This window comes from Amphiprion ocellaris, chromosome 8, assembly GCF_022539595.1.
Source record: "Amphiprion ocellaris isolate individual 3 ecotype Okinawa chromosome 8, ASM2253959v1, whole genome shotgun sequence".
Lineage (NCBI taxonomy): Eukaryota > Metazoa > Chordata > Actinopteri > Pomacentridae > Amphiprion > Amphiprion ocellaris.
Window position 1 is genome coordinate 3,603,351 of NC_072773.1, and position 16,066 is coordinate 3,619,416.

At 37.7% G+C, this 16,066-nt stretch overlaps 1 protein-coding gene across 1 annotated transcript in view; it reads right to left on the reverse strand.

Annotated features, from left to right (window-relative positions):
* bcl2l1 (BCL2 like 1) overlaps window positions 1–16,066 on the reverse strand; it is a 45,948-nt gene that overhangs the window by 802 nt on the left and 29,080 nt on the right. The window lies entirely within an intron of this gene.

The following is a 16,066-nucleotide window of genomic DNA, read 5'->3' on the forward strand; positions in this document are numbered from 1 at the left end:
TTTAGTAAAACTGACAAAAAGACGGCAGAAATAGTTAAAATCTAAAATTATTTATGTGACGATCTGCATCTGTCTGTTATTCCTCAGTAGAATTTGATGTGCACTGTCCAAAATGACTCAAAACTGTCCAAAATTTGTTTAAAAATGACTAGAAACTTGTCCAAAATTGCTAAAAACTGTCCAAAATGTCCTGAAACTTGTCCAAAACAACTCAATTATGACCAAAGTGACTTAAAACTTGTAAAAAATGACTCCAATTTGTCCAAAAAGATGCAAAATTTGTTAAGAAATGACTAGAAACTTTTCCTAAATCGCTCACATTTTAAAAAAGAAAACAAAAAGAGATGAAGACTGTCAAAAACGACTAGAAACTTGTTGAAAAGGACAAAAATTTGACCATTCCATTGGTTGTCTGTCTGTTAGCAACATCACTCAAAAACATGCTAACATAGTAATAATACTACTGCAACTATTAGTATTACTACTACTAATGATAATAATAGTAAATAAATAAACAAATAGAATAAAAATAATAAAGGGAAAAACTGAAGAAAACAAATAAAATAAAATTGAGAATAAAACCATGAAGACATGTCTAGAAGTAATAATAGTAACAGTATAGTAAATAAAATAAATAAAGGGTAAAAGAGAAGAAAATGAACAAATAAAATAAAACAAACATCACATAAAAGTCTTTCAGTCTGTTGCTTTGGTGAGAAACTTTCCATTCACTCGTCTATTTATCAGGTTTTGGTTCAAGATCAGATCAGATAAATGCCGACGTTTCAGGTGTGAAAGAAGCACAACAATAAATCTATAATTATGATAACAGAGCGGTAGATTCCCTTTGTAAAGGTCTGCTGGTTCCAGGATGACTGGCTCAGATCGGCTCAGATCGGCTCAGATCTGCCCACACTCATATGGAAACTTCCATCCACCCAGCAGGTAAAACACCAGGACTGCTGGAGAAAAACACCCTGAAAGCCTCCAGCAGAGTCTCAACAAAAACAACCAGATCTCATCAATTAACGGAAAAACACCCTCCATCCTCCCCCATCCTCCCCCATCCTCCCCCAGCAGAGCCACACATTCCTCACATTACCAGCCGCCCAGTGAAATCACTTCCTGGAAAAGAGGCGCGAGGACCTGCACTTCCTGTCGGCCGCCACCGGGGGGCGCCAGTAGGACTCTAATGTCACATAGAGGACATTTAAACCCCCTGACTCATTAGTGAAGGCTGTCCGAGGCTAAAAGCTCCGTCTCTGAACCAAAACAGCAGCGTTTAACAGAGCAAATGTGAAAGTGAGTAACAGAGTGAGTCAACGGGAGGACAGAAGGTCTTGATGGAGGGAGGGGGGCAGTTACTGGAAAGTCTGAAACAGGAGACGAGGTGGACGAGTCAGAGGATCCAGACAAACCCAGAGAGGCTGTGGTTGGTCGAAGCAGACTGGAAGAGAATCGGAACTTTCACTCACACTTTTATTCATGCACTAACAGAACAACTTCACAAGGGCCCAAAGTTTGAAAATGTGGAAAAAATAGATTTTCACTGTGAAACTTCTGATGTCAACATTTTCACAGTTTTTAGGGAAATTTTTGAAAATTTTTTCGGTGGAAAAAAGAAATGTGAAAAAAAGGTTTCTTAAGAAAATATTCGCAGTTTTACTGATACATATGTAATACCTTTAGATATTTTTAGGATTTTTTTGGAAGATTTTTACTAATTTTTTTGAAAATATTTGCAAGAATTTTCTTGCCAAATTTGGGGATTTTTTTTTTTTGCAGAATTTTATTGTGTCGTCCTGCGGGACAAATTGACTCATTTTAAAGTTTGAAAATGTGGAGAAACAAAAATTTCACAGTGAAACTTCTGATGTCCACACTTTCGGGAAATTTTTGAAAATTTTTTGGTGGAAAAAAAATATTTTAAAAAATGTCTCTTAAATTCGCTGGATTTTGGTAGATTTTTTGTGAATGTTCTTAAGGAAAATAAAAGTTTTACTGATATATATACAATACCTTTAGGTATTTTTAGGATTTTTTTTTTGTTTTAAAGATTTTTACTAATTTTTTGAAAATATCTACAAGAATTTTCTTGCCAAATTTGGGGATTTTTTTTTTTTTGCAGAATTGTATCGTGTCGTCCTGCGGGACAAATTGACTCGTTTTAAAGTCGGAAAATGTGGGAAAAAAAATGTTCACAGTGAAACTTCTGATGTCCACATTTTCAACATTTTTTGGAAATTTTTGCAAATTTTTTGGTGGAAAAAAAAGAAATGTTAAAAAAAAGTTTCTAAACCCTTTAACACCTACGGGTCATACAGGCAGCCTGGATTTTTTTATTTGGGCTGTAAAAGAATCAGAAATCATACTATGAGTGATTGATTGTACCCTTTTTCAGAACAACCTAAGCTTTCAATATCTGACAAACTATGTGTTTAGATAATTTAACAATAGTTTAAAGTGGAAAAAAAACAACAAAACTGACTTGGATTTTTCAGGATTTTACTAAATTAGGAACTGGAGTTGAACATGAACAAAATATTAGACAACAAAATGTAAAATATGAACTATAATAAATATTTACAAAAATAAAAATTTTATAATACTTGTTAAATGGGAGCAGCACCGCTCCTGTGGGATTTAAAGGGTTAAGAACATTTACCAAAAATATCTACCAGAATTCCGCTGGATTTTGTTTGTGAATGTTCTTATAGAAAATATTAGCAGTTTTACTGATATATATATATATATATATATATATATATATATATATATATATATATACATACATATATGTATATATATATATATATATATATATATATATACATATATATACATATATATATATATATATATAGATATATAGATATAAAGATAGATATAGATATATATATATATAGATAGATATAGCCCAAGAAAAAAAGCCAACTATTCTCTAGGTGTAGCTTCACTAATGTGAATATCTGCTGATTTCTTTCTCTAATGACAGTAAATTAAATATTTTTAGGTTTGACTTTAAGATAGTTTTTTGCTAGTTTCTGATATTTTATTTGCTTAAGTAATAATTATGTTTAGTTAGTTAAGAACTGCTGAAGAAAACCTAAGAAAAATCTATGTATTTTCACTGAATTGTTGATAAAAACTAACACAATGGAGTTAAACTGATATGAACATATTACAGATCTATGATTATGGATGGAATATTTCTAGTGTATTAACCCTGAGGATTCTCAAGGTGTTTTCTGTCACGTTTTTACTCACTGTTGGTTCATTTTCACTGCTATATAAAGTCCTGCAACTCGAAGGAAACAGAACAACCATGAACAGAAGTAGAAACACTATTATTCTCTGCAGTTTGACACAGTTATGTCAAAAATGTAAACCACCTGTAATTCCCAACATGTTCCCACTGGTGTTACTGACACTGTAAAAGCTAAATGAGACTCTGAACACTACAGGTATTTTATTACTTCCATTTTCACTTTGTTTTGACACTCGTCTCCTCTCTGCTCTGACTAAACACCATCTGCACTTCAGAGGAAAAGTCCCTAAAGTTTTGCTGCTGGGTTACGACCGACTACACGAGTGCAGGTTATTGTTTTTTTCACCAAATCCGGTCGCAGCAAACAGGTTATTTTTTATATTTTTTATTATTAAAAAAGACGTGATTTTAAAGAAGTGGCACAATTGAAAGCTCAGATTTAGTAAAGCATCATATAATTCTTTCTGTCGTCATAATTTCTGGCTGATAAATGTTATAATGTTGGCAGCATTTAAAACATAATGTGCCTTTAAAACCTGCCGGTGCCTTTTAATGAGGCTTTAATGCGCTCTGGATGTGTTCAAGCTTCAGGATTATACTATGTCTGACAGGAATATTCCATCAGCGTGATTAATTACAGCATGAACGTATGAGATCACTGTGTATAAAGCCTCCCGCTGAATTATTTATTATTTCAAGATAACGTTGGTGAATTACAGTAAACAGTTGGGTGGACTGATGTCACACGAGGGCGATGGAAAAGTTTATGAAAGTGAATTCATGACTTTTAAAAGGAGAAATGACAGTTCAGGATTTTCATCTTCCTCCATCAGTATGAATCTCCACAAACTAACGAGCTCTGATATCGATCGGATCAATAAGGAAGACGAAGTTGCCGGTCTGACGGCTCCTTCAGGATGAGCTGAGAGGAAGGAAACTATCAGAAACTCAGGTTTTCTAAAGAACCTGCTGCCTGGAACTGAAACCAGGTGGGCAAATGAGTGAGACAACACCAGCAGGTACAGAGGAAACGACTGGTATCAACAGATCTGTGAAGGCTAGTTTCTGTTGTTTCCTGCTGTATGACATCACAGCATCACCAGGAAACCACAAAAAGTACAGAATAAAAACCACAACATGGAAACTGGACTGGTTAAGGTCTCAGGAAACATCAGCACCGACGTAGTTCCAGGACGAGATCATGTTCCAGGGGACAGATCTGGTCATGATGAAACAGGGGCTCTGAGGAACTCTTGGATTTAGAGGTATTTCCAAGGAAACGGAGGTCGAGTCATCAAACAGGAACATGCGGACATAAATAAAGAGGCGGGGCCATAATGGACCAACTGGTTTTTTCAGTTCATCCAACTCATCCTAGATTAAATCCGTGGAATTTGGAGTTGACACCTTCAGCTCACTGTCGCATTCTTCAAATTATTTCTGTATTTTGTTATTACTATGACTAAATGTGCCCAATAGAAACAGTAGGTGATTATGTCAGACGGTCATGTGACGCTACGACATGACTGAGATTAACTATTTGTCTCCTGAAGTTCTGTCTGCTGTTCTTCTGGTTTCTTAATCTTTCACTGTTTTGTCACTTTTATTGCCCACTAAGATCTTAACGCTTTATTACTCTGCCAAGGAACAGGTGGAGTTATGTGACGACTGGTGTTGGTCTGTCTGTCTGTCTGTCTGTCTGTCTGTCTGTCTGTCTGTCTGTCTGTCTGTCTGTCTGTCTGTCTGTCTGTCTGTCTGTCTGTCTGTCTGTCTGTCTGTCTGTCTGTCTGTCTGTCTGTCTGTCTGTCTGTCTGTCTGTCTGTCAGCAACATTACTCAAAAACAGACTAACAGATTTGGATGAAATTTTGAGGGAAGGTCAGAAATGACACAAGGACCAACTGATTAGATTTTGGCAGTGTTGCAGCTTATAGTCTGGATCCACAGATCTGTTAAAGATTTCTGTATCATTGTGAGATAGTGGCAGGGCGTCACTGTAACTATGACAACAAGTGAAGACCACATTTTTAACCATAAATACCAAAGCTATAAAAGTGGTACTTTCCACCACTGTGGTTAACACCGTAGCTGCCTGTGTCGGTTAGAGCGACACCAACACAGATCAACCTTTAGATGCATCAGTGGGTCAAAAATGAGCTGGTGAGGTCGTTCTCTTGCAATATCTTTGTAATGAAAAGCTTTTAGCATTTCATATTCCAGCTGTTCCTCAAAAAACATGTTTTCGATATCTTTCCATTTAAATTTGTAAGTTGCCTTTACTACTTTTAAAGAAATTGTAATATTTGTATTACTACCCCAAGTTCTTTATCTGATAATATCATACAAGAGGTGACGTACAAACTCGGAGGGACGAAGAGCATCAACAGCTGGAGGAAAAGAGTGAAGAAATGTCAACAAAATGGACGTTGACGTTCTTCTATTGCTATTCTGTGTAATATTTTATTTCAGTTATCAAAATATTTAAAGGCTGTTATAAAGTGAAAAATAAACATATTTCAAACATGAAAATATTCCTGCATGGACAAAAATATAATACAAACAATAATACAAATGATTACTCTAAACCAAAATGGCAAAAATGGCCTAAAAACACATTGATTCTTATACGGGTTATTTTTGAACCACTTATGGAAGAGTGTAGGGTCCAGTCATCTAAGGGTTAATGATCATCATGCACTAGCACAATGTGACCACTGGAAATTTTAACTTGCACACTCTCAAAAAAAGGTTGCAAATGGCACCATTTTGGTCGCAGTCTGGAGCCCTGGGTGATTTTGATAAATGCCAAATATCAGCCTCAATAATCGGTCAGGCTGGTGATTGGTTGATCTCTAGAGGCCAACCTTTGCTGTCCATGTTCACTACCCTTCAAAAGTTTGGGGTCACTTAGAAATGTCCTTATTTTTGAAAGAAAAGCATGTTTTTTTCACTGAAGATAACATTAAATGAATGATAAATCCAGTGTAGACATTGTTAATGTGGTAAATGACTATTGTAGCTGGAAACAGCCAAGCCCTGCTCCTTTTATACTCGCCGAGAATATCTCCATAGGGGTACAGAGGAACATTTCCAGCAACCATCACTCCTGTGTTCTAATGCTACATTCTGTTAGCTAATGGTGTTGAAAGGCTCACTGATGATTAAATTGTCTGAGTGACCCCAAACTTTTGAACAGTAGTGTACATCAGTAAGTGTTGGGTACCAATGATTCTGCTGCTATCTTCACCAGTGGTCCTTCCTTGGACCACTTTTAGTACAAACCAATACAGACTGGAAAAACCCACAAGACGTGTTGTTTGTGTCACAGTTTGGTCTTTCTCAAGGTCCCTGAGATCCTTCTGCTGCCCATTTTTCTTGCTTCTAAAATCATCATCCAGAACTGACAGTGGACTAGCTGCCTACCTCTTGACAGATGCCAATCAAAGCCTGATATATCTTGTTCGTCTGAGCCATAGAGATCCTCTGTCACCCGAAAAACTATTAAAAACCCATCAGTGAGTCAATCTGTTGCACTGGGTGACACATGCAATCCCAAATATAGCATCCTTCGCCTTCAGCTGAAAATAGTCACCAACAAAAACACACTTTCTTCCTGTTTCGGTAACATTTTCTAAACTTTTTCAGAAACTCCATTTATATATTTGAGTTACTTTTAGGTCATTCATTCTATTGGAAAGAAACGGGGAGATAAAACCTACTAACACATTGCTGGTTCCAGTCTTTTAGAAAGGATCTGCTGCCAGTAAGAAAAATGTGGAATAAAGCCAGTCAGATCCTGTAAAAGGCTTTACAGAGAGTCAGCTTAGCTAGATTCAGCTGGTCACTTAGTCAGAACACAATATGATGCAACACAGCACACAAAGAAAGCCAGGAGTGCTGATTCAGGGCATATAAAGTGCCCTTGGTGAACAACAAAACGAGTCCCACTGAAACCATCCCTATCAAGGTGAAACTAACTTTTCCATTGAGCTAAAAATCTGTCCGATTCCAAGAGAGAGAGACAGAAAACTGACCATGTTTGTTCAGAGCAAAACATCCGTTGAGATCAGTGCCTGAAGCAGTCGCTGCTCTTTGAATGTAAAAGGCAGGTTGTGAGTTCTAAGAAATCCAAACCTCGTCTCACAGTAGCTCTTTCATTCATGGTTCGACTCTAAATAAACACACACACACTCCCACTGTAAAACACTGCAAGCCAAACTCGTGAGCAAACATTCTGGAGGAGCTTTTATGGTTGTGGCAAGGCAAGTTTATCTGCAGAGCACAATCCATACACAAGGCAGTTCATGGTGCTTTACAACGGCTAAGAAATGCATCACAGAACTTTAAAATGAACAATAAAGATGATTAAAAAGGAGACATTAAGATCATAGAAATAAAACGTTAAAGGAGACATTGAGATCATAAAAGTGCATTAAAAGGCAAGAAAACAAACTGAGCATCTAAGAGGAAGCTGCAGTAAACAATCTGGTTTTTAGGTCTGATATAAAAGAGCCGACAGTTTGAGCAGAACTCAAGTGTTCAGGAAGTTTGTTCCACAGGTGAGGAGCATCATAGCTGAATGCTGCTTCACTAGTCTTGGTTCTGGTTCTGGAAACTCACAGTAAACCTGTCCCTGATGGCCTGAGGGCTCTGGATGCTTCATATGGAGATAATAAGCCCAAGATGGATTTTGGTCCACGACTATTCAGTGCTTTGTGGACGAGGAGTCAAGATTCTGAACTCCATCCTTTGACTAACAGGAAGTCAGTGTTGTGATCTGAGGATCAGTGTGATGTGATCCAGTTTCCTGGTGTTTGTTGGGACTCTGGCAGCAGCATTCTGGATCAGCTGCTTGATTAATTTACCAAGGAACATGGTGGAGTTATGTGATGATTAGTACGTTTGTCCGTCCGTCTGTCTGTTAGCAACATTACTCAAAAACAGATTTGGATGAAATTTTCAGGGAAAGTCAGAAATGACACAAGGACCAAGTGATTGGATTTTGACAGTGATGCAGCTTATAGTCTGGATCCACAGATTTGTTAAAGATTTCTGTATCATTGTGAGATAGCGGCACGGTGTCACTGTAACCATGACAACAAGTGAACACTACATCAGCTGCCTGCTGACGATCACATGATTGTGATCCTACTACAAATCCATCGCTTAGACTTATCAGGACTTTTCCATCAGAAATGATACAAGGAACAATTGATTAAATTGTGGGGGTGTTTCTGAGTCCCATCAATTCCTGCCTCCTGCTACATATTTAGGTCACAGGATTCAGTTTTCGTACATACTGTACACATGCAGAACACACACCTGTGCTCAGCGCAAGGTCATTTTGTTTGTGGGTACATCTATATTAAATGGACACATTCTATGGTGCCATGATTTCTGATCATCAATAACTAATAAACAAATGCTGCATTTCCAAAAATAAATGCTGCATTTCTGACAATACCATATGGGGGAATGGACAGCCTTGGCAGAGTACTGCGCTCTCTGAGTGCTTTTCTTGTTAGTTTTGTTTTCCAGACTTTGTTTCAGGGTAATCTGTGGCTGCCCCCTAACTTAGCTCCTAGCTGTCGGCATAACCTTAGGTGCTGTGGAAGTAATTAATGTCCTGATTTGAGTAGATTCTTGCAATTCTTGCAGGTTATTTTTTTGCTTGAGAGACATGTCTATCAGTTTATCTCTGAGTGCTTTTCTAGTTAAGACATGGAAAGACACCATTACAATAATCTAACCTACTGAAAATAATCGCATGAACAAGTTTCTTTTCTCTAGACAAGAAACCCTCAATTCTAGCTTCAGATGCTAATAGACAGTGGTTCAAGTGGATGTTAAAATCCAGGTCTGAGTCAATAATGACACCGAGGTTTCTGGCTTGATTTGTAACTTTTAGTGACATGGAGTCATGGTTGTGTGTGTCTAGTCCCAGTTAATGACTAGAATCTGGCAATATGTGACTAAATCTAGCCGAGGCTTGTCGACAGGACTGGCTGCCTCCTGTAGCCGGTTCACGCAAGGTTAGAATGCCACCTTTCACCCTCCTCATTCCTCACGCGTTACTCATTGGAGGTATTCGACCTTAGATTCTCCTCCTCTGACCCGGTACCAAGGTCCTGTTAATGACTGAGAAATCAAACGCCTCTCCTCACTGTTTGCCTGTGAAGAAGCTGCCAAAGTAAACATTTATCTTTAGCCTCACCAGGACTTCCTGCAGGCCTTGATGTGGAAAACTAACATTTTTTTAAAACATAAACTGACCTTCTTGCTGGTCGTAACTTACGACAGATGAGTGGAGACAGAACAGGAGCGCCGAGTTAAAATATGTGCTGGAGCTAAGCTGCTCTTAAGCACACTGAGCTGCATTAAAGCACAGCAGTTGGAAGCAGCCGTGAGGGACTGATAAATGGTACTTAAGTGAATAATGACGTAGTGTGATTACACACTGCGGTACAACACGTAATGTGAGTCAGTGTTTTACTGCTGCACTTCTATTCTTTTCTTAATAAAGGGGCAGCCTGACCACCGCCTAACCCTTCCTGTGAAATCTGCTGGAACAATGTGAGGAATGTGGGTGTAGAAAACCTTGCGGAGCCTCGTGACGGTGACTGACAGCTGTAAAAGTGACATGTCAGGACGTGTTACCGATCAGAGGGAAACGTATGATGGAACAAGGCTGATTATATTGTTAAAGAGATCGTTTAGTTTGTTTGAAGTGAGGTCATATGAGGCTTCCATCCACAGGTAGTTCATTAAATACTGTAGATTAACCCTTGTGTCGTCCTGCGGGTCAAAATTGATCTGTTTTATAGTTTGAAAATATGGGAAAAAAAATAGATTTTCACAGTGAAACTTCTGATGTCCACATTTTCAACATTTTTGGGAAATATTAGAAATTTTTTTGGTGGAAAAAAAGAAATGTTAAAAATGTTTAAGAACATTCACATAAAAATCAACCAAAATCCATCAAATTTCGTTGGATTTTGGTTGATTTTTTTGTGAATGTTCTTAAAGAAAATATTAGAAGTTTTACTGATATATATGGAATCACTTTAGATATTTTTAGGATTTTTTTGGAAGATTTTTACTCATTTTCAGAAAATATTTAGAAGAATTTTCTTCCTAAATTTGGGGGATTTAAAAAAAATAAAAATTTTAAAGGAAACTTTTAATGAATTATTGGAATTTTCTTCCTAAAGGTTTTGCAAATTTTCAGAAATTTGGGAAATTTCTTTGCTGAATTTTTTTCAGACAAGGAAACAATATTTTTTTTGGCGCCCTTAAATGAGGACAACAGGAGGGTTGAGCAGCTGCAAAATGCATGTTAGCCACACAAGACAAAGTAAATAAAACATATAAAGTGCTTAAAAAATTATTAGACCACCTGTCATAAAAATGAGAAAACACAACTATTTTAGAAATCTGTCAAAAACTTTTTTCAGACTATAACAACTGTATGTAAATTGTATTATATTTATTAGGCAAATAACAACCTAGAACAACTACATAGTCATTATTCACATATATGAACCAGAAATGTTAATATTTTGCATTTAAAAAGTCAGAAATGAATCAAGAACAACATACAACCACTAGAACAAATACTTCTGTTCAGGAATGTAAGAAAATAACTGTAATTTTGCATCTCGATTAAAAAATAATAATGTGCTTTTCTATTTTTTTCTGCTTTTTGGTAAAACTGTAAATTTGAAAATTCACAGTTAACAATAATAATTATATTTTAGCATTAAAAGTGTCATTTGGATTAAAGAGCTGCACATATGTTCAGATTAACCATTACAGACACATTAAAAAGATATTTTGGTTATCAGCATTACTGTTAATTAAGGGCAGCGGTGGTCAACACTACACATCTGCTAAGCACTGAATAATGAAAACAAAATAAAAAAAGTCAACGTTTGTTCAGGTGTATGCTATATTTTGAACATTCTCACTGCTTTCCTTGCTGCCTGACAACCTTTTCCATCGGCACTACATTTTCTCAACCACTGAACTTCTGTATTACTGTTAATAAACCACTGAAATCAGCAATGATTTCATGTGTCAACACCAAATTCAGTACATGAGCTGATACTGCCATTCTTATTTTTTATGATTTTTCCACAAATCATAACAAAAATACATTTTGTCTTAAAAGTGTTGCGTTTCCTTCCCTGACATTCTTGCATCAGGTGATATTTTGGGACATTTTGAAGATGAGGCTTGACAAAATTTGTCTTTTCAGTTCACACAGTTGCTATTTATATGTATATATTTTCTTTTCAAGGGGCAACCTTTTTAATTTACTGTCTTCTAACACGACTTGTGTGTACACAGCTTATTTGTGTTTACAATACCGTTTTCAGCTGAAGATTAATGTGGAGCGTATGTGGGATGGAGTCAAAATAAAATACAGAGTGTGCGGTAATGAAGCAACATGTCAGCCGGAGCAGCAGTGTGACTGACTGATGTGTGATTTTTATAGTGTTTGGACAATAATAGAGCTCTGTGGCACTGAGGAACAAGATATTTCAGGATCCGCACTCAAACACAATACATGTCTGTAGCATGACTTCATCGTGGGTTTTTGTCTTTCTGTAACAATGAGAAAATATAGAATACAGAAGCAGGCTGAGCAGAACAGTAGAGATAAAACAGGCGCTGGGCTTGTTGCTGTAACTGAACTCTCACTGAATCATTTACCATGCAGGTGATGTGTCCACAGGCTTGGAAAACTTGACAATTCAAATGCTAAAGGTGAGGTTTGGCTTTGATGTGCGTTTACAGAGCCGGTCTTTGTGTCGCCTGTTAAGTGTCGGTGACTTCTGTGGCCGTTAGCGCTTCACTTGAGACGTTCTCCTCGAACAAACACCCACGCAAGAAGTCAGACGTGAACCATCCCTGGCATTGTGTCGTTCCCTCTTCACACTCAACTCTCTGACCTGCTACTGTGGCAGCTATACCTGCAGTAAGAGTGTTTTCTTTATGGTCTGTGCGACTCTTGTGGCACCTGTAATAAGCCCCAGAAACATGCCTGAACCTGCCTCCATCACACATTCACACTGACAGAATGAACCAGCTGCTGCATAGATCACTGAAACGCTGCACCTCAGCCTTTCCACTGACATCAAGGGTTAAAATGAAACATAAACCACTGCAAAGGAAAAATATCTCTTTCTCCTTTCTAAGGTATTTCCTTGCAGCTGTTAGCTGAGGTCACCTCAAATTATCTTCCAACAGTCAGACGCTGTAGGAGGAAGATACGCAAGGACTCTCTGCTCTGGTCAAGGTTAGATATTGTCTATTCTGACGTGACTAATCAGACTAATTGTCTCCACATTGGTCTGTAATCTAAATCTGACCTTCTCCCAACTACAGTACAACCAGAAGATCAGAGAGAATCCTCAGAACTGATGCTGACATTGCTTACATGTACTGCTGCTCTGTTGGTGTTTTCTGTAGCGTTTGGCACTGAGAATAAGTTGTGTTGGATCTTAAAAACATGAGGATTTAACAGGGATTGTTGATGATTCTTATCAGTTAAAGGATAAAAGCCAGAAATGGAGAGTTTAAAATCCAAACTCTAACCAAATCTTGCATGTACGGCTGCTCTGTTGGCGTCACTTCTCCTAACATCAGTAAACTTCCTCACAACCTAAGTCATCTCCAGTGAGTCTCTCTCTCTCGACCTCGCTGAACTTCCACAACAATCACTGCCTTTGTGGCATCTCCTGCTCTACTCCTTAGTATTTTACACCTACTTTCAAAGCCCATCTTTTCCTAACTTGGGAATCAGGAAACTTTACTGTTAATACACGATCAGCTGAAAGCCTCAGAGGGTGCCAGCTTTGTATCTTTACCAGAATTTCCAGTCCATTCACTTTGCGTATGTCAAAGCAGCACTGCCAGATTGATATGCTCAATCTCCCCTAGTCCCACCTGGCAGGTAAACCCCGTCTTTATCTGCTGTCTCTCTTTCTCCTTTTCCTTTCACACGGTCACGCCTTTATTTCTTTATCTCTGCTCCATTCCCAGAGGAAATCAGGTGCTAGGCAGCGAGCCCGCGGGGTGCTTTTCTGTTTTTCTTTAACTTTCTTCGTTAGCTTGGGAGGGAAGCGAGAGAGAGAGAGAGAAAAAAGAGGATGAAGGAAGGATTAGCTCATGAAAGGTTGGATGTAAGAGAGAGGAAAAAATGAAAGGGTATGGGGAGGCGGATTCTGCAGCCGGTTACCACGGCTACCGGGAAGCAGCTGATTAGCGCTGTGTGATGTGAGCGACTGTGTCTGGGCCTGTAGGTGCATCTCCGCCGCTGATAAATGGCCCGACGCCGCATGTGGAGAAAGCAGCGTTTTAACGATCATTAGCAGTAGCTTCCCATTCATCAGCTCTGACTGGTCGGTTGCGCCGGTGTTGCACCATAACAAGCTGCAATGCTCAAATCCCCTGATGGCGAAACCCCCTGACCACGACACACACACCTACATCCACACACCAGACAGTGATTAACACCTCACACCTACTTCCTTTTAGAAAAAAATGGGGCTAAAGACAGATTAAAATCCAATAATTTAGGACAGTTGTGTTGATATTAGCCAATCATTATGTGACACTGACAGAGCAGCAGCACATGTAAGATTTGATATCAGTTAATCACTATGTCAAACTGGAGGCCGACAGAGGAAACTGCTTTTTCTTGTCGATTATTTCCACTAAAGCTGTGAAAACACATTTTATTGTGAGTTGGTGTAGTTGTCACTGAGTTAAATGTGGACAAAAAATTAAATGTTTTTAAAAAAGGGACTTTATGGGGTAATTCTCCCCTCACCAGCATCTCTTCTTCTGGACTATTTAAATCAGGGGTGTCAAATTCATTTTAGTTCAGGGGCCACTTTTAGCCCAATTTGATCTCAAGTGGGTCGGACCAGTAAAATCACAGCATAATAGTCTATAAATAACCACAACTCCAATTTTTCCTTTGTTTTTGTGCAAAAAAGTACTTTCTGAAAATGTTCACATTGAAGGAATTACCTTTTTACAAAACATTATCAGCCACCCACCAGAAATTTATTTTGATAAATAAGTTCAGTTTCAACAATATTCAGCCTCAGTTTATCATTTACACATTACAACTTCCAGATCACAGGGTGTCTACAAAGCAACACAACAATTAGTCACAGGTATCTGGAACTGAATGATATAGGATTTTGCTTTATGATCAAAATGACAAAAGTCAGACAAAAAAAAGACAAAAAACAACAAAAACGAGACAAAAATATTAGAAAAATGAGATGCAAAGTGACAAAAACAAGCAAAAAATGAGACAAACGACACCAAACAAAACAAAAAAGAGACAAAAACTTTGTCAAAAGTTATAAAGCGACAAAAAAATGGGCAAACGACAAAAACAAGACAAAAAGTGAGAAACAAAATGACAAAAAAGTAGACAAACAAACGAGAAAAAAAAACACAAAATGACAAGAACGGTACACAAAACAATGAATAAAGCCGAACACAAAATGACAAAAATGAGACAAAAAACACAAGCGAGACAAAAAGGAAACACAAAACGACAAAAACAAGAAACAAAACGACAAAAACATGAGACAAAGGACAAAGTTTAGACAAAAAACAACACAAACAAGACAAAAATTACAAAAATGGGAGACAAAATGACAAAAGAACAGTGAACAATCTAGCATTTTACTTTATGATCAAAACAACTTGTCATGGTCTGGAAATTATTTTAAATTTATAGTTTTACAGTTTGCAGTTAATGTCTTCTGGATTGGACCCTCTGGAGGGCCGGTTTTGGCTCGCGGGCCGCATGTTTGACACCCCTGATTTAATGGTTCAGTCGCAATAATGTATTTCTTCTTTGACCTTTTTTTGATAGAAAAACTCGTGTTCTCACACCATAAGCAGACGGTGATAACAGTGATTTGCAGTATTTATAAATGTAAAAACAATAAGTTAATAGAATTATTTTTTGGCAAAGTCAGACATTTTTCACCCATATTTACAACATCATATAACCGGTTCGTATTATTCTATCAAAGCCGGTTTGTACTATTAGAAACTATATGTACGTATCAAGGAAACTGTGAAATTTCAGGACTCCAGCTACATTATTTCTCAAATTATGGCTCTCCAAACATTGATCCACAGATGAGCACATAGAAAGTTCAGCAAAAATGATCCACTTTCTACTTGCAACTCAATCAATATTCAACACTTGAAGACAGTCAGGTGTGGAGCAGTCACTCAATTAAGGCAGAATGACCCTCAAATGTACGTAGACAGAAGAAATTATCTGAAGACACAAGCCTGAACTATACATTGGTATTAGCTCATCATGATGCCGTTAATAACTAACAGGACATTACAGAACAGACATTCCACTGACCTGTTTGAGGTCATTTTAATAATGTTTACAAGGAAGATGTTGAGAACAATGTTTACGGGCCTCCAATTGTTATTATCTTTGAATTAAATAGAAGCTGTACGTTGTAGAATATGATACAAACAACACAGACCACTTCATGTTCTGCACGAAACTGATCGATACAACATAGTTCACTTTATAGTCCCCGAGGAGGAATTATTCTCTGACTCAAACGCTGCACACTTAAAGCAGCCGCTGTAATAAAACACAGGCCTCAATTACACATAGTGAACACTACACAAAATGCATTCCATCTCAGTAATTGCATTATTTTATGTTCAACAGTGGCGTATTTGTTCTTATGAGAAATCAAAGACAGAAAAAAGAGAATACACCTGCGACCAT